The sequence below is a fragment of the Setaria italica genome, chromosome VI (genome assembly GCF_000263155.2).
Source record: "Setaria italica strain Yugu1 chromosome VI, Setaria_italica_v2.0, whole genome shotgun sequence".
Classification (NCBI taxonomy): domain Eukaryota; kingdom Viridiplantae; phylum Streptophyta; class Magnoliopsida; order Poales; family Poaceae; genus Setaria; species Setaria italica.
This window is the reverse complement of record NC_028455.1, coordinates 17,160,126-17,179,188: the sequence shown is the minus strand read 5'-3', so window position 1 is coordinate 17,179,188 and position 19,063 is coordinate 17,160,126. Positions and strand designations below refer to the sequence as shown.

General features: G+C 43.8%; 1 pseudogene; it reads left to right on the top strand.

The window, feature by feature from the left end:
• Window positions 1-19,063, top strand: part of LOC101764382 — a 90,987-nt pseudogene that overhangs the window by 23,547 nt on the left and 48,377 nt on the right.

Sequence of the window (19,063 nt, the reverse complement as noted above, 5' to 3'; positions counted from 1 at the left end):
TATTAAAGTCAAATCTGAATATGAGGCATGAGATGGCTGAAACTAATCTAAGATTATAAACTAGAGATTGTATCATCCGAACAAAACTAATGTACCCTGCATAACAGTATCTTGCACGATACCTTAAAGAAAAAGGTAGAACAAGCTCAGAAGAAGGACAAAGGAATAAGAATACTTCGGAAATGAGTAAGCTAAAGTGATGTTATTTGTTTTACCAGGATGAAAAGGGGATGTGCTATTTCAAAAACTGAATAATAGTACTCAAGAAGATAGGGCTTGAGAAAGATCATCTTAGATGAAGCTTGATATTAGGATTCTCTATGCACCCGGGCAGTATCAAGATCTACTAACACATGAAGCAATGATTTTGGGTGAACAAGAATAAAAAGGGAAATAGCCAAGTATGTATCTGAATAGGATACATGTCAAAAGGGGAAAGCTATATATCAGAAATAGGTTGACTATTGCAACCCTTAACCATTCCTGAACGGAAGCAGGAAGACATTTCCCTGGATTTTACAACCATTTACCGTATGCCAGCTTATGTAGAACTTTATATGTCTCGGGCAGTATCGTTACATGGAGCACCCAAGACATTTGCCTTTAATTGAGGTTTTCAATTCATCTTTGGATTCTAGGAATAAATGTGTAAGACAATGGGAACTACCCTTATTAAAAGCAAAGGATGCTTGGTTAAACAGAAAAAGATATGCTTCGAACCTGTGTTCTCACCTTCTCGAAGAAGTGGGATGAATGTTTACTTCTAGCAAAAATGGGAAGAATGGTTGCTTTTAATTTGGTCGGAATCAAGAGAAAGAGTACCTTTAGAACCAGATCTAGTCAATTAAAGTTGAGGAAAAAGCTCAGAAGAATTGTACGAATCTTGAAATAGCTTAGACCTGACAGAAAAAAATTATTTGGATACAAAAAGAGGATCCTTGGAATTTTATTTTGAGACTTTGTACATTTCGGAGTATCCCCGATGAAAGGAGTACACCGATTTGGAGTCAAAGGAAAATAGTTCCGAAATATATTGGTCCGTAGGAAAATTATGGATCGGAAAACCAACAATACTCGAACTAAGAGTATCAGGTTGTATAAGGTACAAATGAAAGAATCATACTCCAGATGAAGCTACTTGGAGACAGACTGAAAACCTAGAGTCTAATATCCAGAATTATTTGGGACTATCAAGAACAGATGAACAAAGAGCCACCACCCCACTATCCTTGTACAGAAAAAGAAGAAGTAGATAACCTGACGCAGTTTCCTTTCCATTCTCAAAACCGAGGATTTAACCCCGGGAATCTCGGGACGAGATTCTGTTAAGGGGGAGGAGCTGTAACAACCGCCATTTTAGTCATCAAAGTAACTTGGACGAGTTGGAAGCGATTCGAGAAGAAAAGAAAAAGGAATTGACCGAAAATCAAATTCGGGTCAAATTGGCCGAAATTTGAATTTTGAATTTGAAATTCAGAAAAATTCGGCGAAAATATAGAGTGGAAGTGTAAAGATGATTAGAACTTAAGGGTCAAAAATTTGGAATAATATTTGATCCTAAACGCTCAAAGGAAATCAGAGAAGGAAATGAAAAGCAACGTTTACTATTCACCGTCCGAAAACAAGAAATCAGAAAAACAGCTCAGAGTCCATTTTGGAAATTGAGTTCTGACAAATTTCTCAAATAAGTAAATCAGGACAACTATACCATGTTGAAGTATGAACTTTGGACTCCAAAATTTGGGTGTTGTGGATCGGGAATAACAGAGGGAACCATTTCAAATGAAGGCCTAAAATTGGCATTTTGTCACAATAAGCGACCTTGCTGGAAATTGGTTAAGTCTGAAATTGATATTGAGTACCTGCCTTTAGAACCAATTTCTGGAGAAATTTCCTTAAAAGTGAGCAGATGTTTTTGGACATTAGTGTAATATGGATTATGGAGAAGGTAAATGAATAGTTATTGTCCAGAGAAAGTGGAAGGGTTGACTTCAAATTGGAACCAAAAGTCAGCAATTGAGCAGATTTCGAGCTCCTTGCCGAATTAAGTCTAAGTCTGGAAAACATGACGAGTATCTATGTTTGAAACCGAATTCTGCCCAATTTTTCAAGTAAGTGAGCAAAGGCAACTAAACAGCGGTGAAGTATGATCCTTGGACATGTTTAATAGGGTGTTGTTGCTCAGAGATAGCAAAAGAATCAAATTTAAATCAAAGCTCAAAGTCAGCACTCTAACTATTTCGGCCAGCTGCATAAATTCTAAGTCTGAAAACAGTGTTAACTAGCAATGTTTGGAGCAATTTTCAGGAAAATCCAGTGCAAAGGCTATATGGTTTCTGGTGCAAAATGGAATCCTTATTAGTTGTAGAACACAAATAGTGAGTTGTTGGCCTATATGGAATACAGTTGGGCTACGGAAAGTGGTGCCAAAGAAGGGTAAATGACCACATTTTGTGAACTGTCGAAACTGAATTATCTGAATTCAGTTACAGGAGGTTCAGGCCGAAATTGGAGCTTCAAAATCTTGGTGTTAATGTGCTCATCTCGGGTAAAGGCCAATCTATCAAATGTAGTGCTCAGATTACTCTACAAGATTGTTTAAAGGATGTTCGAGAGATTGGGTTCGGATTTGCCGATTTTGAGGCGTAAACGTGTCGGTTTGGAAGGAAGGAAAGAGAACAGGAAGAACAGAGCGACAGTGCCGTGCTGCCGCCGGCTCTCGCGCACGACCGGCCAGTACGACGGCCACGTTCGCGCTTCGCAGGCGTTCAAGTTGTTGAGGTGGCACGCATGCGCGATGGAAGATCACGATGTTACTCCCCGCACTTATCCTTTTCACCCGACCGTGTAACATCGACAGGAGCGGAGCTCAAGCAAACCAACGCCGCCGCCGGCCGATTCACCCACGTCGCCACCTCTTCTTGCAATTCCACCGCCCAAGGGTCCTCCCGGCATCTCGCCGACATCCCACACCCCACCTTGTCTCAGCTTCCCTGCCGGCAAGCTTCAAATCGCCGCCATACCAGTCCGCCGGCCGCCGTCACCCGATCCGCGAGGTAAGCTGCTAAACCGGTTTTTCCTTCTCAATTGGCGGGCTTAGGGGTGTCTTGCGAGGGTGTGGGAGCTGTTGGGGAAGTCATGGAAGCAGTTTGTGCCGCCTCCATGCGCCGCCATGGCCGGCCGATGGCCAAGCCGCGGCCGCCCGTGGAGGGGCCGGCTCGGGCCACCTCCCGGCGAGCTAGCAGTGGGCGCGGGTGCGCCTGGCCTGGGGCGCCGCCACCCCGTCCGTCTCAGCCGCCGGCAAGCCACCGTTGGCCGGAGCCCCTCCCATTTCTGCCCGCCGGTGTGCACCCCTGTTTCAGCGCAGGGAGGAAGAAGAGGCGCCAGAGGGTGAAGCAGGCCAGCCGTCCGTCGTGGGCCGGGACAAAGGCGCCGGCCCAGCTAAGCCCGCGCGGCATGAAAGGGGAAGGGGGCAGGCGCAAGGAGAGTAAGGGGGCCGGTCACCCGTCTTGGGCCAAGGGGAAAGCGCGGCCCAGCTGGCCTGCGCAGCCTAGAAGAAAAGAGCGGGCGCTTGTGGACCGTTGATCCGTAAAGAAGACAGGCCGGTCGAGTGTGCTTGGGCCGTGATGCCAAGTCCCGGTGGAAGAGGCCCAAGTGGGAGCGACAGAAAAAGAAAAAAAGGCCAGCCACCCATTGTCGGCCCGGGAGAGAGGCGACGGCCCAGAAAGCCCGTGCGCCAGGGGAGAATGAGAAAAGAAGTTTGGTGGGCCGGCAGATAAAAGATAAAGCCTTGGGCCGGATTAGCAGGCCGGTCATTGGAAAAAAAAAAGAGAGAGAAGAAAAAGTGGGCCGATCACGGTGGAGAAAAAGGAGAGAAGGAGGGGGTTAAGTTGTCGGGCCACCTTTTGGCCCAAGGGAAAAATTCGGTCGTGGGCCCCACTTGTCAAGGAAGAAAAGAAGAAGGAGAATAGGAAATCAGATGGGCCCTAGGTGGAAGTAATAGTGGGTAGAAGCAAGTTGGGTGAGAAAAGTTTGGGCTGGGGGTTTTAATTAAACCTTAGGTTTTCTTTTATTAGATAAATAGATTAAATAGGGTTTTCACCATTTAAATTCCAGGAAATTCTAGAAGTGCCCAAAATTAGTGAAACCAATTTTATTAGGATTGTTTTATTTTCCTTTATGCATTAAAATTCTTAAACCCTAGGAAAAATAATAAAAATTTAGGTATTTATTTAATACCTTTTATGTAAGGTATTTAAATAAATATTTAAAATTTATTAAATGTATAAAATTTGAAAAATGCTTTATTATCCACAAATCATTATTAATTCATAGGAATTAGGTTTTTGAGATTAGAAAATTATTATAATGCTTTTAAAAATAAATAAAAAGGTCTAAGGTAGGTTTAGTAAAGGAAATAAAAATGGTGGGTTAATCTTTGGGGTTTTCGTGTGTTGGCTTGCAACTTTATCATGATAAATTGTATAGTCCTTGTTGGCTTGCAACTTTATCATGAAGGAAAGTTGTATAGTCTTGTATTCAAAAGTTTTGCATCTCTAACTCCTGCATACTACATCGTAGACGTCACAACTCCTGGAGTGGGAATTCATGGAATTCAGCTGGAGATGGACAGCGTTCGCGAAGTGTGGAGTGCCTCTTTTAATAAACAAGTTTTCCGAAGAACTAACCTTGTTGATCCCAGGCAAGCCCCGGTGCATTTATACCTATCTATTTTAGAGTCATTATTTCATGTGACTAGTTATAGGTTATTTGTTTATTGTATGCACTAAGTCTAGGAGTTGAATGAAACCTATTCTTGTGTATGATTATACCTTGTTTTAAGGACATCTTTGCCACTTGTTCAAACCTTAGAAGACAACCCAAGTCTAGAAATGCTTAGTTGCTTAAATGCTTGGTTTACCAACCTTAAGGAAAAACTTTAAGTCATACATATGATATATGAAAGGTTAGCTCGGATTTGGGAAGAGACAGAAGCTAGAGATGTAGTTCTGTCTGTTAGATTAATCTGGTTAAGGACCGATTCGTGTCTTAACCATTGATCAAGTGATAACATCTGATCACTTACTGGGTGTGGGACCAGTAAAGCCCAGTAGATTAGTAAATTCTATGATCAGGAATGCTTCGTACCCGCATTTGACGTGCTGGAGATTGGCAGGGGTGTAGCCTGAAACTCACATGGAGATCAGGCCAGACGTGGGGTCCCATGTGGGGGTGCATCCCTGGGTCCGGGTAGTTGTATTCCTAATCATTGACTTTGCTAATCGAGAGGTTGTGAGATACAACCGGAACAGTCGTATATTGCTGGTGATCGGGGTACTCTCCTGCAGGATGTAAATTGATCCGGATCGCCGCAATTCTCGGTTATGAATGCACTTGATCGCTGTTAAGCTTCGTAATATGAACTCATGCGATATAAAATCTTCTGTTGCCAAGTACTGTATGACTTATCAGCTGTGGTTGTTTTTACTTCTGCTATCATTTAGAATGGTTAGGTAATAACTTAACCCAAATAAAAGATAAAACTAAGGTATCACCTGTAGTAAGCTTTTTGGCAAAAATTGCATTAGCCAAGTACACCAAAAAGCTAAGCATACATTTCCAAAGAAAGCTATTATATTGGTTAGTCGGGTAAGACTTGCTGAGTACTTCGTACTCAGGGGATCCCTTGTTGTTGTTTTCAGAAACCCAGCAGGGACCCACCGAAGAGGAAGCCCCGAAGACCTAGGGTATCTTATGAGTCTCATGATACTCTAGAATAAAACTTAGATGTTTATCTTTCTTCCGGACTGGTTTTAAATTCTTAGAAACATGCTAACCTGCACTATTAAGTTTGTTTCAAACTATGGTTGTAATATATCGTACCTTTGTTATATCTTTAAAAATGTAATATTTGTTGATATTATCCCATCGCGGATATTATCCTGATGTATGGCTATGAGACGCATCGTGGATCCTTCGAGGAGTCCTAGGGACACTCGACGGACTACCGGACTTATGCTGTTTTAGGTGCGTTTCGGATAATTGCTGTTCCGACAGCGATTAGGCGCACTTAAACCAGCTTAAGTTGGGCGGTTCCGCCACACACGGGAAGGACGAGCGCTTGCCTGGGCGACGGCGAGAACGAATATGGATAGAGCAGAGGTTAAGTGGTGATTTTTTTTATTTCCATGTGTGGATCCCACGTAATAAACAGATGGTATCAAACCACCCATAAATGTTTTCTACTACTATACTTGCAAAGAGAGGACTGCTAGGACAATGCACCAACAAATTGTGAAAAGAAGCCAACGTATTAAGAATAAACCAATAATAACGTGAGAGCAAGTAAGGACCCGTAGCAACGCACGGACATTTCTACTAGTAATAATAATAAAATTTTAAATACTAGTAATAATAATAAAATTTTAAAATCCTATCTCTATCTTTAGAGGCCCAAATTCACTCTGAGCGCCACACTCCTAGCATTTCTACTAGTAATAATAATAAAAGTTTAAATACTAGTAATAATAATAAAAGTTTGAAATCCTATCTCTATCTTTAGAGGCTCAAATTCACTCTGAGCGCCACACTCCCACTAACCCACTTAAGCTTTCTACGCTTCATATAAAAGGGTTAACCGGGTTGATGGCATTGACTCTAGAAACCTTATATGTTAGTGTAACCCACCCTCAACAAGTAAGGTGGGACTAAACCCCCTACAAACTTGCATCAACACACACATGGGCCACCGTGGGCCTAATTCAAACTGGGCTGAATGTCACATTACTAATTATTGATGTAGCCTCATGTATATGTGAAGTAGTGACCTTTTTGGGTTGCTTTGTTTATTTGTCAACTATCTCTGTATAGCTCTTACAAGACTACCTTCAGATGTATCGAACCAAGTTAATATCTGTTTGTTTCTGCTGCATTCAGATGAACGTGTCATCATTACATATTACTTTTCCGTCTGAAGGTGAATTCAGCAAATTGAAGGAATTACAAGAGGTGCTAACACATTACAAATTACGATATTAATAGCATTTCCTTCTGGATGGTTCAATGCTTGAAGTTGGGACTTAAAGTTCTAACCATATTACACTGCAACTTGGGGGCTTCAGTACTTGGGTGGGACATCTAGTTTTAAGAAAATCTTGGTGGACTAGAAGTGCAAACAAGCTCACAGTTTGGGTGCAGCTACTATTTCCCTCATATACTGTTAAGTCAAGGCATTTTTCTGTTCTTTTCCCACAACCTCTCATGTTTGTTAAAAAATATGACACTTGGTTGTTGATATACTCTCTATCATTTTCTGTTGTAATTTATCTGTAAATAGTGGTGAATCAGCTTGTTTTAGCATTCTGGTTAGACTTCCTCTGTGGGCCATGAGGTCTTATACCTGTTTTGGCTCACTTCTTCCTTTATTAGTGCCAAAAAAAGTAGTTATCTTTACCAGATAATTGTAGCTAAGAGGACACATTTCAGATAAAGCATAGCATGTGGACCATCCTTTTAAAACAGTGGATTTTTTATGGAATCACTGCCTTGTTGATTCTATGCTAAACTTTGTGAGATTACATGTTAGTTGGCTAGTTTATTGTGATGTCTCAATGTTTGCTGATATTCTTTGTTCACCATGTTTTTTCAGTTTGATGAGTTTCTGATGGATTTGAAGCAGCCTAAACGGAAGAATACCAGACAAGAATGTAAAAAAGTTTACCTTCTTTTGGCTTAATTGATTCAAATGTGCTTGTCAATTGAGGATAATCTTTTGTGGAAACTTCCCAGATTCCTGCTCAAAATTTGCAAATGAAGCTACTTCGTGGAGACAAAATAAAGGTAATTATAAGGGAGAGATAGTTCTTTAATCGTACTCTTCAGTCACTTCTTTTACATTATCATATTCTTCACCAATATCTCAGTAGCTTTGTTGCTTTCTGGACAGCTTACTTATAATTATTTGCATTCACATTGCAGAGCAGCCACTGGGACACCTTCGTTCTATAAATTCTACCGTAAAACAACTGATAATCAGTTTGGTTTCGCATTCTTCTTACCTTTGTATATTTTTTTATTCTATACCTAACATTATCCCATGTTGTTCTTGAAATGGTTGTTCATCTTCTGTTGGCATTCATACATATCATGATGCAGCACCATTCTTGTTGACTCATGCTTCGACTTGAATTCCGGTTTCCATTTCTTCTTATTTACAATGTCACATAGTTTTCCCTAGGTTTGTCTAGTTTGTTTTATCTGCGCCCTCTGTTAAACATGTATGATTTTTTTAAAGGATTAATATTTAAGTGTGCTACTGTGTATAAGAACTAAAATTAATCAAAGCAAGCAAGGAATATAAGTTTAGCAAATTATCAGGCAAAAAGGTAATTTAATCCAGCTAAATGGCCACTTAAACAGATACAGTTGGCCATTGTGTAGTGTTTAAACGGGCTAAATGGTCATTTAGGAAATAAGGATTGGAGTTTGAACTTTGAAGTAATAACTGATAAATGCATGTGACTGCTAGCACATGGCTTTTTACTTTGAATTGGAAGAGGCAACAAAGTGACCCCGTTCACCTTTTTGCACTTTGTTTTTGTTACACGTGAGGCGACAGCGACAGGTGCCACTGTTGCTGACCAGCAAGCGGTGCGCCCATGCCCTGGCAAGATGACGACGCTACAGCGCATCCTTCCAAGCGCGGGATCGCAGGCTCGTGACCCACACACATCTGAGCCCCCTGCGCCTGCTAGGGCCGAGCTACTCCCTGTTGAGCTGCTGCCACGGCAGCCCAGCCCAACTAGGCGCCATGAAGACCCTATGCTGATCGAAGTTGTTGCCTGCCGGTGCAAGACCCCAGCGCCAAGCACGGCCAGCCCCTACGACAACGGCTCGTGCAGCCTAGTGCCACGACCCGCGCAACACACCTCACCGATTCGAACTTTACTCCTGGCGTGCGCGCACGAGAAACATTCCCCCGCAAGATGCAGTGGCCGACCACCTAAATGAGTGCACCGCCCCAACTGTTGCGGCCACACCCACGCCACCGCGCGGCACTACACCACCGGCAGCCTTCCAACGGCCAGCGAGGCAGTCTGACGTCCCCGGCCACGCCGGCCCCACGAACTGCGCCTCTGGACTCGCCTGCTGCGCCAGGCTCCTCGACGGTGGCAAGACAGAAGAAGCGGCTTTCATAAACAGCCTGCGACTCGCCATTCAAACGCCATTTTTTTTAGAAAACAGGAGCGGTGTTGAACCCTATAAAACAAAGCGGAATTAAGGTCTCACAAAGAAAGCAAACAAAACAAAGCAGAAAGGAAAAGAAAGACTAATACACAGATCTCTGGATCGTTTCAAACTTAAAAAGAGTGCATCCAGACTTCCATTTGCTGAACCAAACTTGGTCGTGCCCTTAGTAGCAGGGCACTAAATTCATCAAGAAACTTCTGTTTGCAGTTCATGGTGAAGGGGTCCAAGTCGTTAAACAACCAGTTATTCCTTGTAGTCCAGATGCTCCATATTATTAGAATGATAATCTCCATGTAAAAAGGAACTTCCAGTTTATGCTTGATTTGTTCAATAATATTCCAGTAGGATCTTGTGGATACGTACGTGACACCGATCTGTTGCCAACACGCTTTAGCAAAATTGCATCTGAAGAAGAGATGGTTAACTGTTTCTCTTTTCTGCAGGATACACAGTTCGCAAACAAATGAGTCTAGATTCATTCGTTTTTGTGGCGGAACCGCTTGGATTAGCTTAGCTAAAGCACAAATAAGTCACCTGACACGCAGTCTTATGCTTTAACCAAGTTAACTCGGCAGTCCGTTGGACTTCATCCGATAGGACCACTATACAGGACCGGATTAGTAGAGCTCACACGAAGGTGAGTGGTTCCAGAGAATACAACAGATCATCCCACTTAAACAAATACATTAAATTTTTCAACTCGGGTTCGAATTTCACAAAGTTTTACAGAGTTCATAAGCAGCAGAAAAGATAAACCAGTCGGAAGCTAGCGCCGGGGTCGGATGTCATGGATGAGGCCGATCCTGACATCACTGCTCCCTATCCTCATCGACCGAGGAGGGATCCCACTCGACCTTCCACCCAGGCGGGAGCTGGGGAGGCCAAGTACCAGCAACAAACTCAGGGGCTTCACCTTCACCTGAAAGATGTGCCACAAGCAAGGCTGAGCAACTATGCTCAACAAGACTTAATCGACCGGTGGATACTACTCCACCAACCTCTAGACATGCAAGGCTTTTTGGCTGAGGGGTTTGTTTTTGCCAAAAGCAACTACAGTATGTCCTTACTTTCAAGATTTTAGCTCCCAGTTCTAAGTTTGTTTTACCAGACTAAGTTAGCGGCTATGCTAAACAAGCAAAAGTTCCCAAGCAATTTATGACAAGAGACACAATTCATCATCATCCAGTTCCGTTCTTACTCAGTGTAGCATAGCGATCAAGTAGTCCCAAACTGTGAGAGGCAGACGAATCGATTCGAATTTCTTAACCATGCATGGCGAACCTAATCTCACAATATCCGCGCACCACGAAGGTCGCTTCATTTGTCAGCCGTCCCCATCAATTCCCAGGCGCGCGTCAGGTCCAAACTTCCCTTGGCATGCAATGCTTCACAGTCCAGACCTCTTGCCGTACTGTGACCGCACTTGCACCCACATGATGCACCATGGGAACCTCGTTCCAGGGACAGCAGGGGTATAAGCCACGCCCTAGTTCAATCAGGTACTAGGTTTCCCCATCCCATACTAGGTATGAGATTAGTACTTTCAAACACTTGATCACGAACACCAACACTTTCCGACCTTAACCAATTTCATGTAGACAGACAGGGCCATCCACCAACCACCAAAATAGTTCACAAAACCCTACCCCGTCCATCGTCCTTATAGTTGTAACAAAAGGAGAACAGACAACTCCTATAACTCGCGAGTGATAGGGAATCACTCAACTTTTACCGAGTCCTGTTAAGCACTGCAACTACTCAGCCTATCATACTAGTGTTCAGATCAAGGAAACTAAGTCATGCATCTACGGTTCCAAACAACTCCTGAACATAAATGCACATACATACAACAGAAGGCATGCGCAAGTTTAGAAAGATTGGGCGATGCTCCGGGGCTTGCCTTCAAGCGGGGTGGAGGTGAACTGGTCTAATGCGCTCTTAGGTTCAGCTCCTGCAGGCGGCAGCTCGGCTACAACTCTGTCTTCTGGCACCGGGTGCAGCTTGTACGTGCCGTCAGCGAGGTTTAGCTCTACACGGAATGCAAATGCAAGGGTCAAACACTTAGACGGTTATTTCAACAACACTTTGCAAGGATTTAGCCCAGAAACTGTAGCAAAACTACAGGAAAGGTGTGAAACCCATTTTATTGGATTCTACTCAGAAAGAGAATTCCAACCCAAGTGATTTCACATTTCTCTGATTTTTCCTCGAGTTAAGATGGATTTCCCAAGCTTCTGTTGATTTAGAACACGATAAAAGAGTCAGATTGGGAAAAACTTACGATCTGACCCTTAAACCTAAGGAATAACTGTACCGGGATCCTCAGACTTAACACAGAGAAGTCCCCAAAATTTTACACAGATACCCTCGGTCACAAGAAAAAGATACAGCTAAGCCCTCGGGTGAGGCGGACAGGGGTTGGGCAGAACAGATAGGGTCGGGCGAGACGGACAAGGGTTGGGCGAGCTGGAAAAGGGTCGGCAGCTTACCTTTGGGCCTACTGATGAAGTCTTGGGGTCGGGAAGAAACAAGCTCAGGCGGAATGTCGAAAGGCATTAAGGCTCGGGCGGCAGCGGGGTCCGGCGGTGCTTCAACAGCGGTGGTGCTTCTTGTGGACAACAAGCAAGCTCTAGCACAGCGTGAAGGAAGCAAGCGGCTAGTGGGGTTGGAAAGGCGGGTGTTGAGTGGAGAGAGGGAATCCCACAAAGAGCTTAGGCGGCAGCACTTGAGCACGAAACAGAGGAGGGTGTGGGAAGGGCAAGGATGGCGGAGGGAACTCCGGTAAGAGGCTTCGGTACCCTTTTTATAGCTGTGCGGAAGTGTACGAGCTCAAGCGGTGCGAAGATAAGATCGAGGGAGAAGGAGTGCTCTGCCTCAGCGGCGATTGGTGGGCGGCTCCATTGGCCGGCGAAGCGGAGCTCCGGGGACAGGCTCTTATGGCATTGGGCAAGGAAGACAGCGCTAGGCAAGTGCGGTTTTGCCGGGCAGAAGGACTGGCGAGGTCGAGCGCGTGCCTGGTCGCGTCAAGCACGGGATTGGGCGCGGCGACTCGATATCGGTGGACAGGAGGGAGGGAAGGGGGCACTGCAGGCGAGGGCGCTGCAGGCGAGGTGACAGGGCGAGCGATGCAACGCGAGCATGCGTAGATTAGCGGCTTGGCCGTGGCATGCTACTGGCGAGGCAGGGGAAAAGGAGTTGTCACTGCATGTGCAGTGGTTGGCGAAGGCGGTATCGTCGCGGGGCGCGCACGCGGGCAGCGCGACTGAGGTACGACGGAAAAGCCGGAAGGCGTTGGGGGCACGGCCAGGGATCCTGGTGAGGAGATGCGCGCGGGAGGTGAGGCAGCACTGGCGCGGTAGCGGCCAATCTTCGGTCGTAGCGGCGGCAGGGCGCCCTACGCGGCTGGCAAGGTCTCGGGCGAGACGAGACGGGACGGAGAGTCTGCAGGGCACTTCTGCGCGCGATTGGGAAGAAGGCACGCTGATCCATCGTGTCACGGCTGACGATTGGGCGAGGCGGCGCTTGCTGGTACGGTCGTGCCACGCGGCGGCGGTGCTCTGAAACAGGGCGCGTGCGCGCTCTGGCGCTCTTTGCCTGATGATCCGCGGAATCCTATTTTGGGTCCATCTTTCAGCCTCATGACCTCCCGATTTCCATACTGCACCACTTGGACTCCCTTAACAAGAGTTGTAGAACACCATCTAAGGTCCAACTTTCGTAATTGGGTCGAGTTCAAAGATGCAGTGGATTCGGAGATCCAAGGCCCCAAAGTTTGGACGAACACTGGTTTTGGGACTTAGAGAAAAACGGCGGTTTGCTGAGTTTCAGGGGTCGGGGCCGATTTGAACTGCAGATTTGGGGATCTTCAGAGGTGAATTGGATCAAGGTCCAATTAACAAAGTTAAGACAGAGACTTCGTTCTCCAACTTCTATGAAGAGTTTTCTTGGCGTCCTGCTCAACTTTCCAAAGATAAGTCCTCCTTAAGTTGCTAGGTTGGGCTGAAAACCAGACTTAGCCAGTATAGCTCAAGAAAAGCTGAGTCAACTAGATTAGGGAACTTGTCTCAAGATTAAACTCGGCTTCATTAATCTAGGTCGTTACAGTTTTCTTCCTAGAATATCCCTTGTTGGCAAATGATCTACTAACAGCAGCCAGAAGAAAACTTTATGTTTCATTTGGCATCTGGATCTCCAAACCCATTTGAAAGATGGATGCACCCTTCTCTGACCAATGGTTGCTTTATAAGCTTTACTTGTTGAAAATTGTGTTGTTCCCCAAATGTATGACTATTGATCTTGTTCCCTTTCCATGACGATGCTAGAAATGTGTTGTTGTAAGTTACTTAGCTGCTCATATGCTTGTGTTGATAATGGTAAGTTGAAGTTGTTGATCAATTCTGAGTGGTTGAACACAGCTCGGCATGTGGCATGGCGTTCTGGTTGGTGGCAAAGGAAAATAATTCGGGATAGCATTGACATGGTATTAGACCATTCCATAAATCCTGCCAAAACAAGATAGTTGAACCGTCTGCCAAAGATGCAAATGCAATTCCTTTGTATTTGTCCAATAATTTAACCACATCTCTCCACCAGAATGATCCTTTACGCTGTTGCCCTGGAAGCTTTCCTTGTTGGTAGTAATTGTTCCAGACTAGGTTGACCCATGGGATATCTGCTTTGGAATAGAACTTGTGTAAAAATTTAAGAAGTAGGGCATCATTATGAGCCTGTGTATTCACCACTCCTAGACCTCCTTATTTTTGGGGTACACATACAATCGTCCAAGCTGCTTTCGATGGTTTTTTTGAGTTAAGATCCAACCCTCTTCATAGACAATGTTTCCTGTATTTATCAAGTTGATTGATGACACCTTTGGGTAACTTGATAGTTGATGTGCAAAAACTGTCGAGGAGGATAACACTGAGTTAACCATTTCCAATTTACCACCTTGGCTCAAATAGACAGACGTGGAATTAAGCCTTTTCTCAACTCTTTGAATTAGAGGTAAGAAGTTTTCTATCTTTGGCTTTGTTGTCCCTAGAGGCAGGCCTAAATAAGTGAAGGGTAACAACCCTTGTTGGCAGTCTAGGATTGATGCTAACTACTGCAAGGTTTGGTCACTGATGTTAAGTGGTACCATCACCGATTTGGTGTAGTTTACTTTCAAACCAGTTGACATAGCAAAGGTGTCTAACACTTGTTTTAAGGTGTCTCATCTGTCTCGGGCATGCTTCCATGATGAGCAAGGTATCATCAGCATACTGTACAATCGAAAAATCCGATCCTGCTCTTTCAGGGATTGGCAAATTTAAATGAGATAGGTCTTTTCCTTTGTTTAGGATGGTTTGCAGTAGGTCTGCTGCTAACACAAAGAAGAGGGGTGATAATAGATCACCTTGCCTAACCCCTCTTTTGCAGTGAAAAGTTTTCCCAGGGACACCATTTAGCAAAACTGATGAGGTTCCTGAGTTTAAAATGCTTTCTATCCATTTCAGCCATCTTTGTCCAAAACCTTTGTGTTTCATGATCTCAAGAATTGCCTTGTGTTCTATCTTATCAAAAGCTTTCTCAAAATCTAATTTGAGGATTATCAGTTCTCTCTTCGATGATTTGCAGATATGAATGTATTCATAAGCCCATGCCAAGCAGTCTTGTATGGTTCTCGTCTTGATGAAACCATATTATTTTTTTGTGAATTAATCTCTTTATTACCTTTTGCAGTCTCTCTACAAGGAGTTTCGTGAGGAGTTTTAATGCTGAATTGAGCAAAGAGATTGGCCTAAAGTCCCCAGCCATAATTGGATGTTCTGTCTTTGCTAGCAAAGCAATGTAAGATGAATTGATGCTCTTAAGGCATAGATCCCCTCGATAGAATTCATCAACCAATTTGTAAAAGTCTGGCGCTATTAGATGCCAACATTTTTTAAGAAACTCTTCATTGAAGCCATCAGGTGCTGGTGATTTATCATTGGGTAGTTCAGAGATTACTTTATCAATTTCTTCCTTGGTGAATGGTTCCTCAAGCCATCCGAGATTGTCATCCTGACTTAGAAGGTCTTGTAGTTGAAAGTACATATGAGTATAATCTGACCTGCCCATTCTATCTTTGAAGGAATTCCAAAGTAGAGCAGCTTTGGCTTCATGGTCACTTAATTGATTCCCATTTGTGTCTGAAAGGTAGCCGATGGTGTTGATCCTATTCCATATTGTGGCATTGGCATGGAAAAACTTTGTACATTCATCCCCCATTTTAATCCAGTTTACCTTCCCTCTTTGTCTCCAATATGTCCTTTGTTGATTGAGTAAGTTCTGCAAATGGTTGTAGATGATCATTCTGAAATTCCATTCTTCAAGAGTAAGATCCCTTGTTTCCTCAATTAAGTCCAGAAAAAGCAGAAGGTCTTTCGTGTTCTGTATCATGCTTGCTAAGTTTGGTAGAGTAGTTTTCCAAGCTTTGAGGACTCTCCTGATGTTCTTAAATTTGGCAGTTAGTACTTTCGCTTGATCAGTATGAGAAATAGGGAGACTCCACCCATGGGATAAGACTAGAATGAAGTTACCATGTTGTAGCCAGAAATTCTCAAATCTGAAGATTGCTGGTTTCGGTACATTAGTTGAGACAGAGATGATGCACGATGAGTGGTTCGAGGAATCCCTTGACAATGTTGATGCAAAAGAGTTTGGGACATTTGATGTGAAAAACCAGTCAAATCTTTCCAAAAGAGGGTTACATTGTTTATTTGTCCAGGTGAAATTGGCACCTCTTAAAGGAAGTTCCACTAACCTTAGACTGCTAATAGCACTGTTGAAGGCCAACATGTCTTGAAAATTTCCTCCTGGTTTGTTTCTATCTTGAGGTTTCCTTATTAGATTAAAGTCCCCCACTACCAGCCATTTTTAATCTTGTGGCATATCGATCGCTTTGAACCAATCTAGAAATGCTATTTTTCCTTCAGGCGTGCAGGGAGCATAGACATTAGTTAGGAACCAAGATTCTCGAGTTAAGTTGCAGGTTAGATGGACAAATTGAGCAAAATTATTTTGAAATTCCAGACTACCCATGAACTTCGAACTGTTCCAGGCAATTAAAGAGCCCCCAGAGCTTCCAACCGAGGGAAGGAAGGTGGGCAAATTTTTTTGATATATGCATTGTCAAAATCTTCCCTTTTAGTCTCTTGAAGACACAGAATGTCACATTTTGCTTCAAGAATTTTGCTTCTGACACCATCCCATTTGTCTGCATGATTTATTCCCCTAATGTTCCAAGATAAGATAACCCATTTCCAATTACATTGATCTGAATTCATGATAAACAAAGGACATGAAAAAACCTTTGGGCAATAGGATAAATCCACAAGAAGCCCCCAAGGTCACCATAGATAACCATCCCAACATATCATAGGTCCACAAAAGATAGAGGAGGCAAGTTCTCCCATTACAATACAGTAGATAAAATATTATTCCCATTATCCAGAGATTGGTAAATAGAGCACCTAAACAAACAACTCATCAATTGTTAACATTGCTACCTTCCCAGAGACACCACTGTCAAATATCTTCTCTTTTCCTTTCTGACTCTTTGAGGATATGACCTTCCTGGAGCTTCTCCTTGGTCCTATTGGCTGCTGCAACTGGGATCTTCCTTTCAGGCTATCTTCAGAGACATTATCTACATTCATCTTGCAAAAGTTCGTTCCCATCTTGACCATGACTTTGTTGGAGAGAGTTGGTGGCATGGCTGCGCATGCCAAACAATTTCTACTAGGACAACCCTTGTGCTTGAAGCCATTGTTGCGAGTTCTGATTCTTGGGCTCCTCCTGGCTTCAGTCTCCACCTGCAGGGGTAGAATCCTAGTTTTTTTTCTGTTGTGAGGAGCCCAATGGAGAGAAGAACCTAGCTCATAATTGGTGTAGATCAGGGAGCTCTTCTTGGTAGTTATGGGTTCAGTTGGCCCATCCAGGATCTGCATCTATGCTAGAACCAATATCAGTCAAAACCATGTTGACTTGGTGTTGCAGGTTGTAAGTTGATCCTTGTTCATTGTCGGGGTGTTGCTGAATGGGCAAGAGGAGTTCAGGTAGGTGGTAGTTGTCAATCTCCATATGTGCAGGTTCAAGATTCCCTTCTGGGCTAGGCATCTCTTGCTGCTGGGGTTGTTGGTAGATCAGGCCCTCCTGCTCTTCCACAGGGTCTCCATCCTGGTGGAAAGGCCCAATCTCATTCAAATCTAGAAAGGAAGGTTGTTGTGGGATGGCGGCAAGAGCCAACACAATTTGATGATCCTGTTGATTATCTTGTTGATCATGTTCCAGTGTTGCAGGGGCCAAGTGTTGGTCTTGCTCTGGTTGTTCAACACTCTTCTCTGACCCCTTGTCTTGGTTATAGGATTCATACTCCGGGCTTGAGACTGATGGTAATGGCACAGAAAGACTCAATTGTAAGTCCAATTCCTCCTGTTGTTCTTCTTGCTGAGGCTCCTCTTGATTTAGGTCTTGGTCTTGTTGAAGATCGAACATCTGGTCTTCTTCCATAGGTTCATCATTAAGATCAGGCACCATGTGCTGCTGTTGATGCTAGTGGTTTGGCTCAATTTGGTTATTCTGCTGTTTGTTAATGAGGACATTCCTAGCATTCACTCATCTTCACATGAAACTCCACTTGATATAGCTGGTCCAATTACAAGAAGTAGAGCTAAACAATTGGAGAAGGAAATTCATTCTCAGGTGAACGCTAACCTTATGTTTAATAATCAGTTTATGTTGAATGAGCCTATGCTTTTGAGTTCTTGTTCCAATGTCCTTAGGAATGATGGAGTGTATGAACCAGCATGGGATGAAGATGGATTCAAGCCTCTAGACATTTGAACCAAGAAGCCTATGGTGTGCATGAATAAAATGGTGGTTCATCACCTTTGCATGGGAATGCAACCAGAAGCTAGATGACTTACACATGGTACGAATTCCAAGCATGACTGTGGACAGAATACAAGGAGTTAGACGGTGTTCTATATGTGGATGGAAGTGTCTTCAAGTCTATTTTCCACTCCATCAAACGGTTCATTATTTGGACTTCCCAATAAAGAGTTATGCTCAGTTTAGTAACTGCTGCCAGAAGCTGAAAGACGCGCGAACCAGCCACGAAATCCACTAGTGCATGCGCATGCTGCCATTTACTCCAAGCTGAACGCCCCTATCTCTATATGTAACTTGTACTAGACAATGAAAGGTCAGATCTTGATTGACTAAATTCAGAATACACAAACTCGTGGAGTTTTGTTTATGCGTGAGTCTTGAGAGGCTTGCAACACTTGTTCTTTCGATTCCTGAGGGAGTTGTAGAACGCCGAACTGCGGTTCATCCAGTTCGTGCCTTCACGTCTATAGGGCGTGATTGCGTGGGCTGTTTCGTCGGTACGTGGAAGGGTGATTGTCTCGGTAGTTCGTCACGTGGACAGCCTCGTGGTGCACTGCCTCTTCACCAGGTCACGCAGCGACAAGTTATCAAGTTCGCAGATCCTACGAGAAGATCGGGCCACACAACTTGCTACACGCGTTGCATAGGCGTGTGCATATCATTTGGTAACAGAGCCTCCGTTTCCTCAGTAGGATTGTTCTTGTTTTTGGTAGGATAGAGTTCATATACCTACTGTCCACTTGCCAAAAAGAAAACCTACAGCCCAAATTCATAGGTGCTACTGATTTTGTAGTTTGCTTTATCGAGTTTTAATCCTTTAAGACTTGTCTAGTTGCTGAATTTTTTTTTCCCACATCGTTCTAGTTGTTATCATTGTTCTAATCATCAAATCGCTGCTGCA